Source organism: Euprymna scolopes, chromosome 6 (genome assembly GCF_053919585.1).
Source record: "Euprymna scolopes isolate OS-2025 chromosome 6, ASM5391958v1, whole genome shotgun sequence".
NCBI lineage: Eukaryota > Metazoa > Mollusca > Cephalopoda > Sepiida > Sepiolidae > Euprymna > Euprymna scolopes.
In genome coordinates, this window is record NC_136487.1 from 471,263 (window position 1) to 495,788 (window position 24,526).

The 24,526-nt window shown below is 33.5% G+C and overlaps 1 long non-coding RNA gene across 1 annotated transcript in view; it reads right to left on the reverse strand.

The window, feature by feature from the left end:
* Positions 1-22,168, reverse strand: part of LOC145277464 (uncharacterized) — a 114,749-nt gene extending 92,581 nt beyond the window's left edge. Inside the window, exon 1 of the long non-coding RNA XR_013868140.1 lies at positions 22,069-22,168. This is a non-coding gene — a long non-coding RNA (uncharacterized LOC145277464). The remainder of the gene's footprint in view (positions 1-22,068) is intronic.
* Between the last annotated feature and the right edge of the window lie 2,358 nt (positions 22,169-24,526).

Below are 24,526 nucleotides of genomic sequence, written 5' to 3' on the forward strand. Positions count from 1 at the left end.
CCTGATGCCAAACCTACCTGCTATCTTATATATTCTAACCGAGAGATCTTTTAAAGATTTTGACCATCCCTTTAAGTGCAATTGTTTGAATTTCTTTTGCACTTGGTTCACCGAGTATATTTGTAAGATAGTTTTTGAAATTCATTTTCCTGAGTCCAGTTACTGGAATAATAGAAATCTTCCTAAGATTCCAGTTTATTTTCATGCATAGAGAAGATCTTGGTATTTTATTATCTTTTCCCTCTCGGCCCTGTTTAACTCGCATCATTGGAGATACTAACTTCTATTAAGATTGTTTCTTCTCCTTGTTTTATTCATAGTTGTTTTCTAGGGAAGTACATGTAGGGATTGCATAGTCATAGTTGATAGTGCTGGACTTATTTTCAACTGGTATTTCTGGTATATGTTTCCCTATCTTGCTGCTGCATTCAATACTCAACTTTTTACAGATCGTCCAGCAGAGATATTTACACACTCCATTGTGTTGCATGATATAATAATTGTCCCCGTGCAGAACTTTACAGTTGAATGTCAGATGGCTCACACTCTCTAATTCTCTGTGGCAGAACCTACATTTACTGTCATGGCTAAGGCCACTCATTTTCTTAAAAGCATTGGTCATTAAGCCTTGATCTTGGGTTGTCATTATCATCTTTATCTGACCAAAGTGGAAGGATTCTATCTTTAGTCAGTCTATAGAGACTTACTTTTCCATATAGTCCTGGATAAATTCAGCCAGAAAATACTTGACATGCTGTTTGTTGGCCCATTCTTCCAGTTTTTTGCAATGGAAGTTCTTGATACATTTTTGGCGATTCTTTTGGACTATTTTCATATTAGCATTTTTTCTGATTTTTGCCTTATTTGTAAGACAGTTCTGTCCCAAATGTTTGGTTAGTTTGGAGATGGAGGTTGTTGTGATGTACACGACGGACTATAATAGCCAGATACCGGCGAGACCCCGGGTACTTCCGGCTTGAGCTAAAACAGAATGTAAATGCTTATGGCAGAGTCTCGACTGAATAAAATCTCAAACAAACCCAGCGTTTGCATTCTCGGTGAGAAACACTACATGGCGACGAGGATGAGATCACTTTTCATATAGGGGAACATTATTTAAACTTTTTTCTCCGAAAACATTGTGTTTAATAGAAATTAAACTGCAACCTTTTTACCTGCACACATGCATTCCAAAATATGACATTTTATGTAAGGATCGATAAATTCTCACCAAGTGGAGGTTATTGGGACACATTCAGAAAGATTGGATTATTATTTCAAGGCGAACGGAATACAAGTTCCAGAAAAGAAAAAGTCTTTCTTTCTGTTTGTGGTGGGGAAACATTTTCTCTGCTGAAAAATCTTGTCATGCCGCATAGCTTAAGAGACAAAAGCTATGAGGAACTCTCACTCTCATTAAAAGAGCACTGCAACCCAGCACCATCCGTAATTGTTGAGCGATTCAACTTTTACATGTGCCGCCAACAACCAGGTCAGTCCATTTCGGATTATTGCTCATTTAAAAAAAAATTACCAAGTTTTGTGAGTTTGGAAATATGATAGAAGCTTTGTTGAGAGATTTGTTTGTTGTTAGATTAGTGGATGACCGAATTCGTCGGCGACTACTTTCCGAGAGGAAACTAACATGTCCTGACGCCCGACAGATAGCTCTTGCCATGGAAAGTGTAGACAGGAATGTTAGTGAAATGGCAGCCTGTTCCACGCCCAGTTTACACCACAGACGAAAGACAACCAGGTTGAACAGCCTACTCCACTATGGAGACAAAAACAAAGACCATGTTTCCGATGTAATGGAAAACATTACCCCAACTCCTGTCGTTTCAAAGATGCAACATGTAGTTTTTGTCACAAAATCGGTCACATTTCGCCAGCCTGTTTGACCCAGAAGTATAATGACAGAGCTGGAAATCGGAACACCCACAAGGTCACCAGTGAAGAACATGTAGACAAAGATACCGGCAGCGGCTGTTCCTCGGCGCATGGGCTGTTTAACCTGGCAGAAAATAGCAAAACCGAGCCCCTGATGGTGCTCATGGGCATAAATGGTTGCAATGTCGAGATGGAGATTGACACCAGAGCTGCTGTTTCAATGATTAGCCAAAACACATTTGAAAACCTATGGTGTAAATCTGAAAAGCCCGTACTTAAGCCTATGTCATAGAAACTAGCAACCTACATGAGAGAAAGTATCACGCTGTGTGGTGTGTGTCAAGTGTCGGTAGACTATGATGGCCGACAGTTTCGTCTGCCATTGGTGATTGTTCCTAATTCTGGCCCTGCACTTCTTGGTAGAAACTGGCTACGAGTAGTGCAACTCAGCTGGAAACGCATCCATCAGCTGAAAACAGTAAACGCTACATCTGCAATTGAAGACATTATTGCAAAATACCCCAATGTTTTCAAGGATGAGTTGGGCACAGTGAAGGGTTTTATGGCAAAACTTAGTGTTGACCAAAAAACAAAGCCCATATTCTGCAAGTTTTGACATGTGCTCTTTGCATTGCATGAAAAAGTTGACAAGGAGCTGGATCGACTGTGGTCTCTGGGCATTATCGAAACAGTACAATACTTAGAATGGGCTGCCCCTATAGTAGCAGTTGTCAAAACTGACCAAACAATACAGTTGGGAGGAAATTATAAAACTACAATGAACGAATGTTCAAATCTCGACCAGTACCCCATCCCCAGAATTAATGATTTGTATGCAAAATTGGCACAGGGAAAGAAATTCACCAAGCTTGACTTGAGATCAGCATTCCTACGGGTTCCGTTAGAAGAAAACTCAAAGCAATACCTTACAATCAATACACCAGAGGATCTCTACAGGTTCAATTGTCTCAGTTTTGGGGTAAAGTCAGCTCCTGGTATCTATCAACGCTGCATGGACAATCTGTTGGCAAATGAACCACATGTGGTATGCTATCAGGACAACATACTAATTACAGGCTTATCAGACGCAGAACACTTGATCACCCTTGAATAAGTGTTAAGGAAGCTCTCAGAATCTGGTCTCCGCATTCATCTGGACAAGTGCAGTTCCATGGCACCCTTCATAACCTACTTAGATCATTGGATTGACTCTGAAAGCCTTCACCCTACAGTAGAAAAGATCCGTGCCGTCTGGGATGCACCAGCCCCTCGCAATGAGACCAAACTTAAGGCTTATTCCAGTTCTACGCTAGGTACGTCCCCAATGCAGATAAGTTGGGCACCCTCTATTATCTACTGAGGAAAGGTGTCTCTTGGACGTAGGGCACTACCCAATCAACAGCCTTTCAGCGAGCCAAAGATGCATTGCAGACCACAAATGTCCTGGTTCACTATGACCCAGAGAAGGAACTGGTACTGACCTGTAACACCAGTCAATATGGTGTTGGGGCTGTTTTGTCACACCTCTTTGCCGACGGTTCAGAGAAACCTGTTGCTTTTGCTTCAAGAACAATGTCACCAACTGAGAAAAATTATAGTCAGTTGGACAAGGAGGGACTGAGTATCGTCTTTTGGATTAAAAAGTTTCACCAATACTTATTTGGACGTGCATTCTATAACATTACGAATCATAAGTCTTTCATCAGCCTCTTTAGCCCAACAAAGCCAACACTGGATACCCTGCCACCAAGAATAATATGTTGGTCACTGTTGATGAGTGCTTATGACTACACGATAGAATATAGGCCTGGTTCACACATCATCACTGCTGACACAATGAGTCATCTTCCCCTACAAGAAGCATTAGACGTCCCAACACCAGGCTGTATTATACATCTCATGGATCATCTGGACAATTCCACGATTGACTCAACCGACATTTGTGCTCATACAAGCAAAGACCCCATCCTCTCTAAAGTTGTTCAAGCCATACAACATGGAGGGTGCAATCTCCCATATAGTGCTCTATATTTACCATTTCATGCTTATAAAAATGAACTAAGTGTTGAAAGGGGTGGCTGCTGTGGGATTCACGAGTGGTAATTTCCCACCATCTCAGGCAGAGAGTGTTGGACAAGCTTCATCAATGCCATCCTGGCATAGTCAAGATGAAGGCCCTCGCCCGGACCTATGTGTGGTGGCCTGGGATAGATGCTGACATCAAAGAAAAGGTGAACAACTGTTACCCTTGTGAATGCTCCAGAGGCTTACCTGCTAAGGCACCACTACACCTCTGGGAATGGCCAGTTGTACCTTGGTAACGGGTTCATGTTGATTATACAAATTACAATGGCCACTACCTGCTTGTCATTACATATGCACACTCAAAATGGGTCGATATCTACACAAGTGCAGCTACTTCAGCCACTACAATTGAAAGGGTGAGGCGCTGTTTTGCTACTCATGGTCTTCCACACATTATTGTCAGTGATAATGGCCCACGCTTCACCAGTTCAGAATTTGCAGAGTTCATGAAATGGAATGGTATCAGACACAAATTTGTCAGTCCACATCATCAGGCATCAAAGTGTCTAGCAGAACGCTCAGTTGGGCTGGTTAAAAACGGTATAAAAAAGATGTTGGGGGAACTGGAAACAAAAATATCCCATTTTTTGCTGACATACTGGATAAAGCCTCAAACAACAATGGGATCTACCCCAGCAGAGTTGTTGATGAGGTGAAGATTGCGCACCAATCTGGATGGCATGAAGCTTGCTACCTCAAGTGTTGTATGTAACAACTAAGAAAGTCAAAAGTTTTACCATGACAAATTTACCCAGATGCGTTCATTTGATGAAGACCAAGCAATGTTTGCACAGAACTTTGGTTCCGGACCCATGTGGTTGGCTGGTCACATTCTGAAAAGAGTATCTCCTTTATCCTTTCTAATCAGATTGCAGGATGGCCAGTTGGTTCGTCGACATCAGGATCACATCAGGTCTCCTCATTGCACTGCCAAGCCAGCACCTCAATCCCCAAGCGAAAACAATTCAGAATGCATTTTCACAGATACAGCAACTGAAAATAACACACATCCACAGACTCCATTGACACATAGGAATTCACCTGATTATGAGCAGCCAGATATTGAAGTGAGTGAACATACCTCACCAGCTCAGCCATGACAATCAGAGTGTACAATAAGACCACTGAATCGTTTTAGTCCTGATTGACTAAAGATTGAACAATTACCTTTTACTTTTTCTTAACCTTCAAAAAAAAAAAGAAAAAAGTACTTTAATGGTCACATACTGAGGCAGAATAATTTTCTACCACAAAAGTGTCACAAGGGCAGTCTACCCTGATCTTTTTCCATGATTGATGGACCTTTTCTTTGGGGGGGGTGTACGTATATACACGGGGGACTATAATAGCCAGACATCGGTAAGACCCTGGGGACTTCCGGCTCAGGCTAAAACAGAATATAAATGCTTACGGCAGAGTCTCGGCTGAATAAAATCTCAAACAAACCTAGCGTTTGCGTTCTCAGTGAGAAACATTACAGTTGTTTTGCTGGCTCTTGTAATGTGATGTTGATGTATGATTTTGAGATTTGGATTTTGAAAGTTCAGCAGATATTGCCCAGCAATCATTATAGTATCTCAATGGTGATGGTCAATCTGTGAAAAACTCTTACCTCCTGCTCCTCTGAGCATATACAGCCTAGGCAGACACTGCTTTCTGTATGTTATTCTATACAATGCCAATATTTTCCTCGTTTTAGTATCTAGTTTGTTTATATCTCTTTGTGATCAGTCAACAATGATAAAAGTGTATGTTATCGCAGACATGACTAGTTGGTTAATGGCAGTAATCTTGTTTTTGTAATTCTGGGTTACACATTTTCCCAACATGGTGTTTATATCACTGCCAATTTTTTTCTCTCATCTTGGTATGCTGAATATAATCGTTCTGTTCTATGTGAAGGTATTTATATTTTCCCTTCTCTCCTAGGTCCTTGATTTCAGTATCTTCAAGAGCTGTTTTTCATTTGGACTTTCTTTCCAGCTCTAACAGAGCACTTCACACATTTGTTTAAACCAAACTTCATTCCAATATCTCTGGAAAAGTTATGTAAAACCTGCAAGTGTCAACTTCAATCAGCATCTGAGTTGGCACACAGCTTTAGGTCGTGCATAATGAGCAATTGGTTGACTCTTTTGTTCTAATCTTGTTAGTAGTCATTGCTTAGACTGTAGTTTTTATTTAGTAATATGCTTAACGGATATTCCCTTTCTGATTAGATTTTTACAATTCCATTAATATGGCTTAATGTCCGCTTTGTAACACATTTTTATATGTACAGTCATGATCTATTTGATTACTAAATAGATTTTATATAAATTTAGGCACTGCAGTAGTCCTGTGTGGAACACACAATCATGTACCTTTTGGTAATCAATCCATGCCATACTTAGGTTTCTTTGTCTTCTTGCTCCTCAAGGATAGACTTAATGACTAATATAACTGTAGTTGGTGCTTACACACTTCCTCCTGCACTCTGCTTCTTCTGTTTTCAAACATTCTCCATAGAAGATGTATTGATAAATATTGTGTGCAACCAAGCTGATGAAGAGCTTGTAGGCAGTAGTGAGACAGCAGATGGGTCTGTACTTACTAGGGCGTTGTATTTCACTCGTTTTTAGTATAAGGGTTCTATCACCCTTTAAAACCATGCTGTCTGGCCTTTTAATTCCTTACTAGTTTGTTGAAGCAACTGCTATAATGACCATGAAGTGGTTAGTCGTTTAATTCAGAAATTGGGTAGGTCGTCTATAGCAGGCTTTTTGTAGTTCTGGAACTCAGTAATCTTTTTTTATTATGCAAGCTGTTATCTCTGATATTGGCATTTCAGATTTGTTTTTGTTTCTTTTTCGTAAAATCTTGAATCCATTGAAGCTCTTCATTGTTGGTAACCTCGTTTTCAAACAGAGGCCTCCAATAATCCTCCAGCTCCTGATTTTCATCGTTATTGTGTCCATTATAAGATTATGGTAGAATAATCGTGCATTTCACTTAAAGAGTTTATTTTCGGTTTTCGCCCTATTCATATTTTCTTTGCAAATTCTTCCCTCAAGTTTCTTTACTACATACTTCAGCCCTTCCTTAGTTTGCACACATATTTTACATTGAGGTTACAGATGATGTTCCAGTATGTCTTTGCATATGTTGCAACAAATTAGACTTCCGTGTAAAATCAGAACCACATAGTTCACAAGAATGTGGTTTGTCTCCAGTATGTGTTTGCATATGGCGCAACAAATTTGACTTCCGTGCAAATTTAGAACCACATATTTCACAAGAATGTGGTTTGTCTCCTGTATGTGTTCGCATATGGCGCAATAAAGTTGATTTCAGTGTAAAAGAAGAACCACATACTTCACAAGAATGTGGTTTTTCTCCTGTATGTGTTCGCATATGACGATGCACAGTTGACTTCAGTGTAAAAGAAGAACCGCATACTTCACAAGAATGTGGTTTGTCACCTGTATGTGTTAGCATATGATTCAACAAATGTGACTTTTGTGTAAAACAAGAACCACATACTTCACAAGTATATGGTTTGTCTCCAGTATGTGTACGCATATGACGCAATAAATCTGACTTCTGTGTAAATTCAGAACCACACACTTCACAAGAATGTGGTTTCTCCCCCATATGAGTTCGCATATGATTCACTAAAGTAGACTTCTGTGTAAAAGAAGAATAACATATTTCACAAGAATGTGGTTTATCTCCTGTATGTATTAGCATATGGCTCAACAAACTTGACTTCTGTGTGAATGAAGAACAACATATTTCACAAGAATGTGGCTTGTCTCCTGTATGTGTTCGCATATGATTCAACAAATGTGACTTCTGTGTGAAAGAAGCAGCACATACTTTACAAGAATGTGGTTTGTCTCCAGTATGGGTTCGTATGTGTCGCAATAAAGTTGACTTTTGTGCAAATGAAGAACCACATACTTCACAAAAATGTGGCTTGTCTCCTGTGTGTGTTAGCTTATGATTTAACAAAGTTGACTTCTGTTTAAAAGAAGAACCACATAGGTCACAAGAATGTGGTTTGTCACCCAAATGAGTTTGCATATGATGCAACAAATCTGAATTATATATAAAAGAAAAATCACACATTTTACAAGAATAAAGTTTGTCTTCCATATTTGTATATGCTATAACAAATTAGATTAATATCTATAAGAAAACGCAAACACTTCAGAAAAATATAATATGTCTCTCACATGTTTGCTAAAATGCAATTGTATAAGAACCACGCGACCAGATAAAAACAAATTATTAAACAGTCATATTTTTTAATGTTTGTTAGTAAAATATATTTCCATTTTATCAGTGCTAATTTGACTGATTTTAGTTTTGCCCGTTAGCAGGATACTTTTTATTTTAGTTCCTCTTAAATATTGAATAGGGTTTTTTTTTCATAAACATTTTAGATATAAGATTTTTGCACTTATTAAAGTTCCCATGTATTTTTATATAACATATAATATTATACTAAGAAATGATTTGGAAAAACGTGTACATAGCACAAACTAATGTTACAGAATTTTTTCTCAAATTTCATTTGACAAAAAAGTCGCATACTTCAGAAGACTATGATGTCTTTTCTATCAATATTCTTGAGCACAGGAAATTTAAATAGATAATTTTCCTAGTATTTTAAGACGTTCTTAAGTTACTAATAAGTTGAAGATCCATTCAAATCAAATAATAGATTCCTTTTCCTTGCTGCAAATTCTGCAAATATAAAATAATCAAATAAATACATTTCATGTGGTAAATTCCTTATGTTAAATCTTGCTGAAATTCAAAATATGATTAGACTTTTATGCAATTGTGACATAGTCAACCAAGTGTAACATGGCAGAACAAACACCATTCAGCCATGCATTAAATCAGCAGGCTTTAATTTTTTTCCATGCTAAAAAATAATAGATTAAATAATGATCGGTTGATCGGATTCCCATGTATATCTATATATAATAAAATATATATATATAAGAAATATATGTTTTGTTTTCAGTTAAGCACCAGATCAGGTGAAATGGTGATTGTGTATGGAAAATTATATTGTTGACAACATGTCATTCACATTGGCTTGATCTATGATGACCGTGACATCATAAACACATGTAGGAATTGAAGCTGGGACTTAGGGCAAAGGCAAGAAATTAGTAATGGCATTAACCAATCACTCCAAGTAGGGAAATTGCATCGTTAGCTCTAGTTATTGAAGGAGGTTACATCTTACAGTCCCAATCATCTACCTCAATATAGAAAGAATAACATGAGTGATTTTTTGCAGTAAAAGCAATAGAACATTAGAAAACCAATAAGAGATCGAGAAGCAGATCCAGTAGGGAGAAAAACCGACCCAAGACTTAGCCCTTATAGAAAAAACTAAGCCAATAGCCCAAAAATCAATAATTCTGAAAAAGGTCAAGAAAGAGTGAAGAAGGAATGAAAACAAAACAGGGCGAGAGATCAGATATTCAAACCAGATAGAAAAAACATATAGTTAATGTATCAATATTTGAATATATCAAAAGATATTTTGGATGTTGTAAGAGTCTTTTCACGATTTCAACTCCACTTTCTACTACATCATATTACCTGCCATAATTGTTCATGATCAAGTTGTAAATAAATCCCCATTTAATCTTTCCTAGTAAAATAGGTTATCCGAATTTTTTCAATCTTTCATTGCTTCTAATGATAGGTTTTATTCTCATATGACCGCCTACTTGAAGTAGTGCTCTTTGCATTCTTGTTCCATGTTTCTTATAATGTTCGTCAATTCTTGCTTAGGAATCGGTCTCCCTAGTTATTCCATTTTGAATTTAGTCTATTTTGATTGCCTGCTAATACAACCTATTTTTTTTTCTAACTATGATTAATGCTGAAGTTATTAACTTTATAGATTACACTGGGGTGATACAGTATGGCAATAAACCAGGAAAAAATAGTAGTTGCAGAGTTTGTAGCATGAAGCTGGTGTTTTCTTTGATGTCTGTCTCAAATGTCTCCACCAGGTGGCATTTATGGCTCAACCAGCCAATCACAATATTGTAGGAGTAAAAACCTGGATATAGTTATATTTATTACATTACTTCCTCCGGTGAAATTTAACTTAATATCTTCTCCTATTAGGATCTATTTGAATTTTTCTGGGTCTTTTCTTACTTAAGCCTGATGTAGTGATCTTAGATCCACTGGTATTTCTAGCCTTGAATTAGGGGATACATCCATTGGGGAATTTTAATTTATCAGAACATGAATTTCAAACTAATATTGGATTTCTATTGGTATCACTTCAGTAATTTCCATGATCTCTTTAGTGTGCCTGGGTCTCAACTGATTCCAATGCCTTTTGCATGGAAATTTGTTTCCTTTCATATTATATATCACCTGTCCAATTGTTTTGTTCACTATACCTTCTTCCCAAAACATTCTTCAGACCTAAAGTTTAAAAATAAATTGCCCCCTAGTCTATAAACTTTAGTCATCTGCTTTTCTTTGGAGCTGTCCTTGACGGAATACAGTGTATTTTCTTTGCAAACATTAACTCTTCTAGCAATAACCATGATGTCGTATTTGGGTTTGGCATGATTCTGTAAACTTCTGAAAATTTCTGAATATTTCTTGTATTTATGTACATGCCTTGATGCTTCTTCAGAGTTCATTTGAATGTGTCTACTAATTTTTATGCCATTCTGTTATATCTTGGATAATAAACAGGCGTTGTCATATGCTCAGTTGACAATGACTTGCAGTATTCCTTAAAATATTTTCTGTGAACTGGATTCCATTCTTGCTAACTAGAGTCTTGTGGAGTCCAAAATGAATAAAAATTTTATTCTGCATTTATCATATTTGTTGCAGTTGGATGCCTGCACTTAACAATTTCTGGACACTTTGCAAAACTACTATGGCCAAGTAACATGATCCATTTATGAGCCCCACATAGTCGATATGCAATTCCAATATAGGGATAAAGGTTGAAAAAAGCTTTTTACTTAAAAGTATCTGGAATTTCCATCCTCTCATAGTCATAGGTAACATTTGAAAAGTATCCAAACTTAATTAAGGACATATGGCTAGTGACCTCAAAGATAGATACAAGGCTCCTTTTCCTTCCAAGTACTTCATTCTCAGTATGGAATAGTTACTTATTATAGTCCTAGAAAGTTTTATAGTCATTTTCAGAAGCAAACTGTGTGCCATATACTGTACCTCTGCGACAGTCTACTTTGTGAATATAATATTTTGTTTATCTACAAACACTAAAGTTTGTTTTATGATGATCAATACTTGCATTTCCCTCCCTTATTCAAAGCACCTACTTATTCTGGTAGACTTTTGCAAGAGCTCTAAGATGCATGAAGTCTTCATAATTTTAATACAAGGAGACACACCTGTTTAAAAGATGGAGAATGACAACAGTAAAGGTAAAAGATGATTGCAGTTAGAAGTAATGTAATATAGTCATTACATGTCACCACTCGGGACCCAAACATTGTATGCAAACAATCACAAGGAAACAAAGACAAGGGAAGAATTTGTCTTACACTTTTCCAGTTGAAACAGCCATTTATTTACATGTACTTCCAGATTAACACCATGTCTCTTGTTCAAATTTTCCTTGTACTCTAAGTGCTTAAAAAGACCCTGCCTATCGAAAACATGGTACTCTGTCTTTGTCCATCCATGTTTAGGACACATCTTTACCCATCGCTCTCAGGCCATGTGTGTAACACATCTATTTCTATCCATCTCATGATATGTTTTTTAAGAATATTTTACTTTCTTTCTTGCTGCAATGTCATCTCCCACAACTTGATAATTTGCATATATTAGCTGCTGTACAGCTGCTGCTACCATATGCACAAGCATACATACAAAGAGAGAGTGAAAAAGGTACTGGTCAACAGTCTTGTTACTTCATATAATTTGGAAAAACAATTTTCTATCACAATATCTCACCTTGCCAAAATATTTTTCAATATCTGTGATTAGTGGAAGCTTCCTTTATTTAGAAGGTTGGGAAGAAAGCTGAAATTCAATCAGACCTTATGTAATTTTGATGGAAACAAGGGTAACCAGTCATAGCTGGAAGGAAAGCAATACTTCATAACACGAGGGTATAACAAATGATAAATAAAACAAAATAACAATGAGTAATACAAGATTCTTGCAAGCTAAAATAAATTATGAAAAAAACAAGAAATTTAAACAAGAAACTTTATATTATATATTTAGTCATCCACAGACAAGTGTTCTGTTATCTTTATAACTAATCAGTGAGATTTGATACCAGGACCCCAGTAACCGAGTCATATGGTCTTCCACTGAGCCACAAACGAGACTATTACCAATAGGACACATATGTTACCTTATAAATATTGCCAGCTTATATATTTTATTTGTAATAATTGAAAGTATTCAATTATTTTTACACACACACATATCTACTGAAAGGTCTTATGGTTTTCACCTAGCATTGAGACATTGTTTGTGTAAAAATATGATTGATGCAAAAATAATGTCGTTTTTTGATGGTCAGCTTCATATCAAAAACGACAATATTTTTGCATCAACCTATTTGAATACTTTATTTCTTATTTTAAAATAAATATTTTTGGTCTCATGCCAAAAACACACACGGAAATTGTTGGGACCAGAAGTAAGATGTTCCACCTTCATCTCATGAAATTTCCTTGGTGGAAAAGGGAGAAGTTTTTCCTTGTATAATTATTATAATCTGTGATGTGATATTATTTTTTCTTCATTAATTAACAAGTCCATTTACTTTTTGTAGTTTTAAGAGTGTTCCATTGTTACAGCTTATTTACTTCTGGATTTGTGTATGTTAATTAACAAGTTAAATTATTTTGTTACTTAACATTGCTTCATTTTTAGTTTGTTAATAAACTTGTTTCCTTTTGCGATTGAGTAACTGATTATAATAGTTAAGGTGTAATCATGTATTATTATTGTAGATTTTTCTGCTTTTTGTAATCTTTTGGGGCAATTTTGTATTTTCTGGGACTAATGGCTATTCTGTTAATCTATTGTTTTCATTTTTTGTGTTTTAATTGGTTTCATTTTCATAAACTGTTTTGGACATTTCTGGACTAATAGTTCTTGTGGAGATCATAATTCAGGTATTGTATTCGTGTATTGATTTTTGTGATTAATGATATTTATATCTATGATCGAAAATTTATTTTTTAGTTTCAAAAGGATACAAATTTATACTTAGTGTATTTTCTTTTCATGAACTGCCTTGGCAATTCCCGGGACTATGCTCTAGTGAAGACGAGGTCTTTTACTTGAAACTATTTCGTAATTGTCTGTATTTTTGAGATGAGGTGTTTTCATTTATTGAGATTGTCGGACTGACTTCCTCATCTTGGTTGTTATAGTCACACCGTTTTGGCCATTTTGCCCTCCGACCTTCATCAGGTATTTTGCATCGAACTGGGAAACCGTTTGTTAGGAGTCTCGAACCCAACCCTTTATTATTATTATGGGGGTACTGTGTTCGGACTCCAGCTAGGCTCTGGGACATAGTTGCTGATTCTCTGTTTTGAATGTTACTTTTCACTGCCTTCGTTCAGGATTGGGTAACATATGGCCGAGTGGTCCTAGATGTTGTATCAAAGTTTACAGTTACCAAAAGTGACATATGGCCGAGTGGTCCTAGACGTTGTATCAAAGTTTACCGTTACCCAAAGGTGCTGAGTTCAATCCTGAACGAAGGCAGTGAAAGTAACATTCAAAACAGAGAATCAGCAACTATGTCCCAGAGCCTAGCTGGAGTCCGAACACGGTACCCCCGTAATAATAATAAAGGGTTGGGTTCGAGACTCCTAACAAACGGTTCCCCAGTTCGATACAAAACACCTGATGAAGGCCGGAGTAAAATGGCCAAAACGTTGTGACTATAACAACCAAGATGAGGAAGTCAGTCCGACAATCTCAATAAATTGAAACTATTTCATTGTTTGATTGATTACTTTAGCGTTCTGTCGCCAATAAATTGTGTATCTTTCAAATAAGCAACAAAGAAGTTGTTTTTATTAACCAACGATAAATCCTTAACTAATTACACCCTTTTTAATAAAATTTTAACGTTTTCAAAATTTAATAATTTGTAAGAAGAATCTGTTGATATTGAGGAAAATTTATTTAATTACAAGAACATATATAAAACTACCTAAATAATTTAAATAAAAACGTTTTCGATTTTTTTTTTGCAATATCAATGCAAATTTATTCATAAATTTATAATTTGCTTCACAATTATCAGTCGATTTAATAATAATTAATCAACAATAAATCTAAATCGTCAACTGAATTGGCAATTATTATTAAAAAAGTCGACCCGCTCCTCCTAAATATGATTTTTTTTTTCATAAACTGCTTTGGCATTTTTCAATTTTAGTTTCAAGACTATGCTCTTATGGAGACGAGGCCTTTTTTTACTGGAAATTGTTTAATTGTTCAATAGATTATTTTAGCTTTTGCAAAAAAAAAAAAAAGAAAGAAAAAAAATGCTTGTTTGTGTTTAGTCGATGATAGTTATCCCCCTGAGATAATCGTCTCAAACTCCATAAAAGCCCATATTTCACTTAGCACTAAAGTCAAAGGTAAAGGAAAGGTGACTGCTTTTATAACCATTGCACAAGGGTCCTAATTTGTTGTCTGTTTTACTGAGCAGCGCTCTTAACATTTGATAATTTTGTCCAGAGACAAACCCACTGTTTTTTATATGTAGACTTTTGGGCGTTTTTTCAATTATTGTTATTTAAAGATAACTATTTTACTAACTGCTCCATTCGTTTTTTCATGGAAGAATTTGGAATGCTATTAAACAAAACATGTAAAAAGCAACGATAATTTTTATTTAAAACTTTGGAGTAATTACAAAAGAAACAAAACACTGTATTATAAAAAATGCCATCGAAAAGTGACTTCTGTAAGAAAAAATGAGTTGCTTTTTAACAAGAACGTTTTATAACATTAATAAGAAAAATCTATAATGCATGGAAAACGTAACTCCAATTGGTTTTAGACACCACTTTTTAAAAATACTTTTATTAAAAATACTTCATTTCTTGACAATATCATATTAGCTGATATTTGCGCTTGATGATGAATGCCTGGAAAATTCCCTTCTGAGTAATTGTAAACAAAAGATTTTTTCAATAGGTATGACAATAATTATCCACACCCATAATAAAAATACAAGTAAAAACTCGTAAAATGAAATTAATTCATCATAATGATTTCTCTATTTTGAATAAGAAAGGTAAGGGTTTAAATCGCATATAAACATTCTTTATCATACACTGAATAAAACAGGTGAAGTTTGATTTGAACATCAAAAAATAACCAAAGCATAAAAAATGAAAAATTAACATGGCGTCACAGATATATGTAGAAGAGATCTTATGAACATAAAAATATAGGAAAAGAAGACTTAGTACAAATATACATAACTTTCTAAAGTTTCTGTTCAATCTTTATTCAAGTGAAATATAACAGAAAAAATTTTACCTTTGACTTGAAATATTATGTAAAGATATTTTTAGATAGGATACTCAGAAAAAAATATTTTAAGCAAACAACACTTTAAACCATTAACTTCCGGTTTGATATGGAAACTGTGGACTGACAGAATTTCCTTTTATATTAATTTTCAATCTCATAATTTGTAACCTGAAAAAAGTAATATTTAAATTATTTTTATTAAATCCTCTTTATTCTAGGAAATATCAATTTTTAATTCGTAAAACTAAGCTTTTTTTAAAAAATCTTAATGTTGTAAACCCGTGCTAGGGGGTCACAAATGAAAGAAACCACAAGTAGTGTAAAGTGTATAAAATATAATATGTATTTATCATAAAGAATACAGGAGCCACTAATGTGGTCCGAGAGGAACGTGTTCATAGCATGCAGTTAAACATGGTATGAATGTCTCCATTTAGTCTCTGAAACCAGTGGCATTCATAGGACTGGTTGATTCCACTTAGTTCTGCAATAGGAGTGCTTTGTACCCATAACACTTAACTTTATAAATTTTATTTGAAACTTATTTTCCATACAAAATTTTTGTATGGACTAAATGCCACATTTTTATTTAATATTAACAGATTGTAAAATATGCTCAGCACAAAAAAAATTAATTAACATTTAAAGCATAATTGTTTAAGTTACTTGGTTTACAAATTATATACTTGTTCTGACAAAATAAATGAGTAACGCTACAATTTTTATTAGCAACGTGCAAACAGTTTACTGTGTTATCAGCCTTGTATAGAAAAAATGTTTACATTTGATTTTTTTAAATTATTCACTATTCAAAAACAGCATCGATTAAAAAATATTTTAAAATTATCAACAGTAAGATTTTCTGTTTATTCATAAGTTTTAAGAGGCAATCTTCCATTTTTTTCACAAATCCTGAAAAATTCAATCATTAAAAAATAAGAAATAATTTCAGAAATCGTTTGAAATTACACAAATATCAAATGTAAATAATAAAATTTTAAAAATTCGCAAAACTTAAAATAATTTTAATATATCTTCCAACTTCTTTTTTCTGCAAAGTTTATAAAAATTGACAATGTTTGTTACTCAAAATTAAATAATTTTATTTCATCATTTCAGTATATTTTAATGTGTTAAAAAACTAAGATGTAAATCCTTACCCTCCCCTAAAAAAATCTGATAATATCGTGTTAGACAGAATCAAAATACGAGAATATTTTTTGTATATTATTTTATTCCAGTTTATATTGTTTTGACTGATTTTTTTTATTAACCAAAGGAAATTTCGAGGAATTGGATATATATATATATATATATATATATATATATATATATATATATATATATATATGCGTTCATCAAGTTCCATCTGTGTTTATTTACAATATCACGTCAGCTGATATTTGGGCTTGATGATAAATGCTTTGAAAAATTACATTTGATTAATGTTTTCCAGTGTTTAAATATTTAATTATTCCAGAAACAGCCAAGTTCGTTTGTATAAAAATGATGTGACGATAATTGCAGAGGAAGTGAAATGTTTATTTAACAAGTACAACAACATTTATTTAAAGTAACAAAGTTTGTAATATTAATAGAAAAAAATCATTGAATGTTCTTTTTTGCCTTCTTGGCCAAAGATACAAAATTGGAGTAGAGTCAGCATAAGTTCTTGGGTACTTGGTGTGACCTGGCTTTGGAATTCTGGAGGTTAACTAAACAGACCTGTTATGTTGGGGTTGGAAACGATTTTCACTTATTGCAACAATTTCATATGTTTCTGTGAAAACAAACTATAATTATTCAAATATATTTTAAGGGCACTTCCAGATGTTTCATTGGAATCTAATATTTAAACCCTTTCAACTATTTCATTAATCATATTTTGGGTTTATTAAGCAAAAGAGAATGTCATATTTAGGAAGTGTTCATGTAAGTAAAACATTCATAGTGAACCATGTGTTCACATCACAAGAAATTCAAGATTTTAACTGGAGTTTTACTTCCAGTTTACCAAAGGTAATAGAAAATAAAGTCCACGTTGCAGCATCACTCGGTTTAATAGCTAATTCGAGCACATGTGAGGCATGTGAAATACCTAGCTCTTTGATAAAAAGGAAACAAAAAGATGGTTGTCACATTAAATGCAAATAATGTCTGTAAATAGTTACGTAAAGAATCTTTTTTGAAAAACAAAAAAGAACTCTATACTTAGAGCAGATAATAATAGTGTTGTTTTGATGGACTGTTGACATGAAGCAATGCAGAATTCAGGAGGAAATCAGCATTGCATCACACACAGTTGTCACTTGGATGAATTTCAGAGAGATTTATGAGCAAGATATTAGACAAGCCATTATTTCCTGAAGGGTTACATGAGGACAGTATTGCTAAGATAGTAGAGCCTTTATTCTTTAAGAGGAAATGTTATCAAGGAAGAATTAGAGACAGCGTTTGGGTGTTCAGAGCAGTGTAAAAGAGGGAGCAATAGATGCAACAAAATAGCAGTAAAAAAAACTGGGAAACATTATTTCCAATAATTCGTTCATGGATCATACCAGGGACAAGTTTAATATTGGATGACAACATATGATAGATTAGAAAACTTTGAGAATGGAATTTATCAGCATGCTACATGGAATCCTGATGATGACACTGTTCATAGCTGAACGATTGAAGGTTAGTTTTCTTTTAAAATGTTTAACAAAATTTATGCGTTTCATTATTAAGGATTCAAGTACGTTTAAAAGTAATTAAAATCGAGATTTTTATATAGGTTTGTGATCATATCTAAAAAAACATGCAAGGAGACTGTTTAACGTGGCTGTTACATCACAAATGGATAAACAAACAACAACAAAAAATATTTGAGTCAGCATTTTTTTCTTAAAAGTTTTTATTACCATTACTTTTGGCATCACATAAAAAAGTCTCTTGCTATCACACGTCCATTTTATCTGGCTCGTGTTTCTATTTCTTGTAACCCCCACACTGGCTGTAGTCAGCCATTACTCGCCTTTTGTTTTATTTGACGCCCACTTTTTTCTTTCACAAGCATGTTGCACTTTTCTCCTTTTTTCATTGCTCTTCTCATGCACACTTTCTAATTTACTGAAAACTACTGGGTCCTTCAGCCTCACACCCTGGAACTCTCTTTTGGAAGGAACTTTTCTCTTCTATCACCAGTTTTCTGTTTTGAGAGAAAGCACAGCCGCCTATCCATCTGAGTTTGGCCTTTTATCCCTCTGAAGTCTCATGCATTCTCGCTGTTAGTCTCATGTTTTTCCAAATAAAACCAACCATGCCTACAGCTTGTTCCTCTTATCTTCTTATTCCTCACCAAGTCCCTGCATATCAACATCAGACAGAGCAGACCTTCTGTCTTTTAAAGGTGAGTACGTAGAAGAATTACTATTACATTTACATATGCACATTGTTTTGCTGCTGCTACTTCTAATCTCTTTGCATGCTGGCGATCCTTCGCTGCTGCTGATACTTTCCACATGCTCACATGTTACAACTATTGGGTACATCAGAAGAAATATTCTATTTGCATCTGATTGCGTTCTCATGGGGGAGTAGAGCAACTGGACAAATATTTCCAGAAATATTTAATTGTATTAGGAAGCAAAATTTTATGTAAAATAAAAAAATGCTGTCACAATATTGTGATATTTTACATTTTTTGTCATTAATGTTATAAAACTTTGTTACAGTAAATAAAGTGATTGGTTTTGTTTAATAAAACTAACAATTCCTCTGCAATTAACATTGTCTGTAGTTCTTTTTTATTAATGTGTTTGTAATGTTAAAACTTGGTTACATTAAACAAAGTAGTTGAAAAACATTTTTGCATACAATTAATCAGAAGTGACGGTTCCAGGACACACATTGTCAAGCCCAAATATTAACTGATGTGATATTGTAAACAAAGATAGATGGAACTTGACTAATGCTATATATATATTAGGGATGTATCAATTATCAAATTGCTCGATTACCGATTAATTAGCCTTTGATAATCGGCTGATTACTGATTAATACATTTTCTAATGTCGATTTATCAGCAAATTCTGTTCTCATAAATGATAGATATTAATTATATTGGAAAGTAAGACAAGTCAACTTACTCTTTTGCTTGCCAGTGAAAATTTATCAAAGAGACATGCATTGTTTAAACTATATTATCAAATAACAGGCATGACATGCTGTTAACATGTAGTCTTTTACAACTGCACTGAATTTGACACAAATAGATGTAAGCATATGGAAAATCTCCCTCCTTTCTTGTCCTATCGAATTAGCATTATTATATTTTACTTTAAATCACTGTCAAAGAGAATTATTACTTCATCTTTCAGCAAAATCTTTTACAATGACTAATATGTTAAATCATCTTAGAAAGGTTCGTTCAAAAGAAGCAAAAGTTGCAAATAAGAAAAAGAAATTTGTAATGTTTAAACTTTGTCAAATTAAATAAAGGGTACTGGTGCAATTATTGAACTGTGCTGAAATAACGCTATTATTTAGAAAGCCATTCTTAACATGGAGAGATGAGGGCGTTTTGTAACTATCCTGTACTTTCACCTAACAATTTAATAAAAAAAGATATTGTAAAACTTTAATTTAACTTGAAAATACAATTTAAAAATAGTGCGGTTCAATAAGTGCACAAGCACCAAATAAAGTAATTGAAAAACATTTTTACTTACAATTAATCAGAAGTGACTTTTCCAGGGCATTCATTTTCAAGCCTAAATATCAGTTCACATGATATTGTCAACAAACGAAGTTGTGTTTTTTAATGAAAAAAAAAGTATTCACAAAAAAGAAGTCTAAAATTTATTTTTAGAAATTAATCAGAAGTGACTTTGAAGGAAGTTTTTTTTTAATGTAATTTTTTTTAAAATTTGTAATTAATCGAATCTTTTAATAAAAATTGCAGTAAATGTTTACTTTAACTACAACAGAACACCGACCAATAAAATTTGTTTTTTTTTAAAAAAGTTTTCGGGGTCGCTGACAACGAATCTGATATTAAAACCCGTCGCAAATTTACTGTTTGCATGGTATTAACCCCTGAACACTCGCACTATTTTGTGCCAACTCACCGCCATCGTTTATGCTATTCTTACATGATGCGTTCGCGCATGGACGAGCGTAGTAAGGTGACTTGTCACATCGCGGAAGAATTTTTTAGCAGACATTTGAAATAACAAAGTTTTCAGAAAAAAAAAAAAAAAGTGGTTTATTTTTCTGTGTTGCGTAGTTTTTGATGCTTTTTTTTAACTGATCTAAAAAATGTAAGTTTTTACGAGCGATTTATAAAAGCATTTTTATTTTTCGTTTTTTTTTTTGAGGGGGGGGGGGGAGGGTTATTCAATGTACAACATTTAACAGGTGTTTCTGTTACCGTTTTTTCCGTAAGTAACGCGAACGCGCCAACATACACCGAGCAGAAGAACTGTTCTTCTGCTCGGTGTATGTTGACGCGTTACCGTAAATTGGTGGTGGGAGGGCGTTACTTTTGGAAAAACGGTAAATTAAACTCCCCCTCAAAAAAAAAAAAAAAAAAAAAAAAAAAAAACGAAAAATAAAAATGCTTTTGTAAATCGCTCGTGATAACTTACATTTTTAGATCAATTAAAAACATCAAAAACTACGCAACACAGAAAAATTAACCACATTTTTTTTTTCTGAAAACTTTGTTATTTCAAATGTCTGCTAAAAATTCTTTCACGATGTGACAAGTCACCTTATTACGCGCGTCCATGCGCGAACGCATCATGTAAGAATAGCATAAACGATGGCGGTGAGTTGGCACAAAATAGTGCGAGTGTTCAGGGGTTAATACCATACAAACGGTAAATTTGCGACGGGTTTGAATATCAGGTTTGTTGTCAACGACCCCAAAAACCTATACAAACACATTTTATTGGTCGGTGTTCTGTAGTAGTTAAAGTAAACATTTACCAAAATTACAATATCATCGCATGCAGGGAAGTAAAATTTTATCCTGAATTTCTTGGATCTGTTAGTAAATAGTTATCTTCCTTGAACCAATGAGGCGATTGCAAAAAGCACCCTCTCCGCCCATTCACAACAAGAATATGTAATACATACAATGGTCCGGTTGCATGCCTCTAACCAACAAGGGACACGTTGGTTAGAAAAAAATTGAATTCCCTTAACGGTTATTGCTTCAATGCTTTTGCTTCGTTACAAATCTGTATAAATCTTATTGTTACAAATCTGTATTTTTCCCCCTGAAAAGAAGGGGTGAGAGACGCTGATTTGTAGCCGTGGCTTGTTTTGTTTGTTTTACCAATTTCTTTTTAATTTAAATCCTAAACATCCTAAGTGAAATACCTTTATAAATCAAAAACAAAAACGCTATAGTCAGCTAAATATCTCAAATAAAAAACGAGTTGTGTATATTTTAATTCGTTTAATGAATGTAGTAATCTCCCTTATTTTTTTGACTTTTTAAAAAATTCTGCAGATGAGTTAAAACCGATACTGAATTCATTTAAGAATACTTACTTTTGTTTTATAATCCGTTTTCGACTGACTTTATCTGCTTTTATAAATGGAAAGATTTTTTAAACTGTGACTAACATCACAAACTGAAGCTAAAATTCAAGGTGGAGAACGGAAAGGCAGGTTCGCAGAAAACAAAATTGAGGAGGAAAATATGAAAATAAAATAATTTCGAAATAGGTCCAATCTTTTTGTTGAATATCACAGATAAAAGTAATATTTTATTTATCTCAACATTTTATTCATACTCAATTTGTACGTGGCCTTTAACTTCCGATTTCTGCTTCATGGTGAATATCCTAGAAAATTGCTTCTAACTAATATTTTTATAGTTTTTTTTTCTTTTACTCATTTTCACCTCAAACAAGGTTAAACTTTTTGGTAATGTTGAAGATTCGCCTTCCTTTGTTTACAAAGCCATTTGACGGAAGTGACGTCCGACATTTTTTTATCTACGGATGATCAAAACCCTATACGGTAAATGCACCTTTTTTTTTTTTTTTTAAATAAGTTTTATTCAAACAGTCTTCATTTGAACTTAATGGACTGTTTTTTTGTTGTTTTTGTTTGTTTGTTTGTGTGTGTGTGTGTGTGTGTGTGTGTGTGTGTGTGTGTGTGTGTGTGTATTTATTAACTGTTTTATCCTTTTTATCAAACAAAAATGGAACTTTTATAATGAAATATATATTATGGACTGTTTTTCAAACACCGAAATTTAAAAATTAAATTTTTTTTTTTTTTTTTAAATAAGTTTTATTCAAACAGTCTTCATTTGAACTTAATGGACTGTTTTTTTGTTGTTTTTGTTTGTTTGTTTGTTTGTGTGTGTGTGTGTGTGTGTGTGTGTGTATTTATTAACTGTTTTATCCTTTTTATCAAACAAAAATGGAACTTTTATAATGAAATATATATTATGGACTGTTTTTCAAACACCGAAATTTAAAAATTAAAGTTAGTTTTATTAAAAAAAAAAAAAAAAAAAAAAGAATGACGAAGTGTTTGCAAAACTTAGTCATCTACAAGAATTCCTCTGACGGCGGCGAATCAAAGACAATTATTTTGAATATATCATGTATTGGATACGATTTTTTTATGACGTTTGGTTAAAATACACGAACAATGAAAACAAAACAACAACTTTTTCTTTTAAGAAATTTTAAAATTTTATGTTATAAAAGATAAAAAGATAAAGTCTTTTTTTATGTATGCAAAAATTTGTTAAAAAGTTCAAATAAGCAAAGACAAATATTTGGGGAATATCATGTATTGGATACGGTTTTTATGATGTTTGATTAAATACATGAGAAATGTCAAAAAAACCCCCAAAAAAACAAAAAAAAAAACAACTTTTTGTTAAATATATTTAAAAAAAAAATTAGGGTTTGTATTACTGTACACAGATTCGAAAAAGTTGTCAAAAAACAAATATATAACAAATAAATGTTATCAAAGGCAAGAGAAGTTACTTTTCTACCAAACTGGATATATTTTTCGTGTTTTTATTCAATGTAACATGTTTATTCAGCTCGAAAACCATACAGTGTTTACTGATGTATTGGAAAATTCAAGATGGCGTCTGACTTCTTCTTTAACACGGTAAGTTTGGGAAAGGTGTTATAAATAAAAAAACTGAATAAAATACTGTTAAAAACTCGCTAAATATATGTTACCGTGACATAGCTTGACATATATTCGGCGGGTTTTTAATAGTATTTTTTCTAATTTTTTATTTATAACACCTTTTCCCAAACTTACCATGTTAAAGAGGGAGTGAGGCGCCATCTTGAATTTTCCAATACATCGGTAAACACTGTATGTTTTTCGAACTGAATAAACGTGTTACATTGAATAAAAACACGAAAAATATATCCAGTTTGGTAGAAAAGTAACTTCTCTTGCCTTTGATAACATTTATTTGTTATATATTTGTTTTTTGACAACTTTTTCGAATCTATGTGTACAGTAAACAAACCCAAAAATTATTATAAATTATCTATAAAGTCTATTTTTTATGTATGTAAAAGTTTGTTGAAAAGTTCAAATAAAGTTTATAATGTAATTGAAAAAAAAAAACACCTTTTTTTTCTTTTTTCTTTTTAAAAATAAAACTAACTTCAATTTCAAAATTTCGATATCGACGTTTACCTACCTTTTATTATAAAAATTAGGTAAACGTTCATAAACATATTAATGGGGAAAAACAGTTCATAAATCTAAAAAAAAAAAAAAAAAAAAAAAAGAAAAAAAATTCCATCAAGTTCAAATAAAGACTGTTTAAATAAAACTTCTAAAAAAAAAAAAAAAGAAGGTTCATTCTATATAGTTTTGATCATCCGTAGCTAAAAATATGTTGGACGTCACTTCCGTCAAATGGCTTTGTAAACAGAGGAAGGCGAATCTTCAACATTACCAACTTTTTTTGGTTTTTAGTTATGGCATTTCGATCGATCGATGCCTCCGT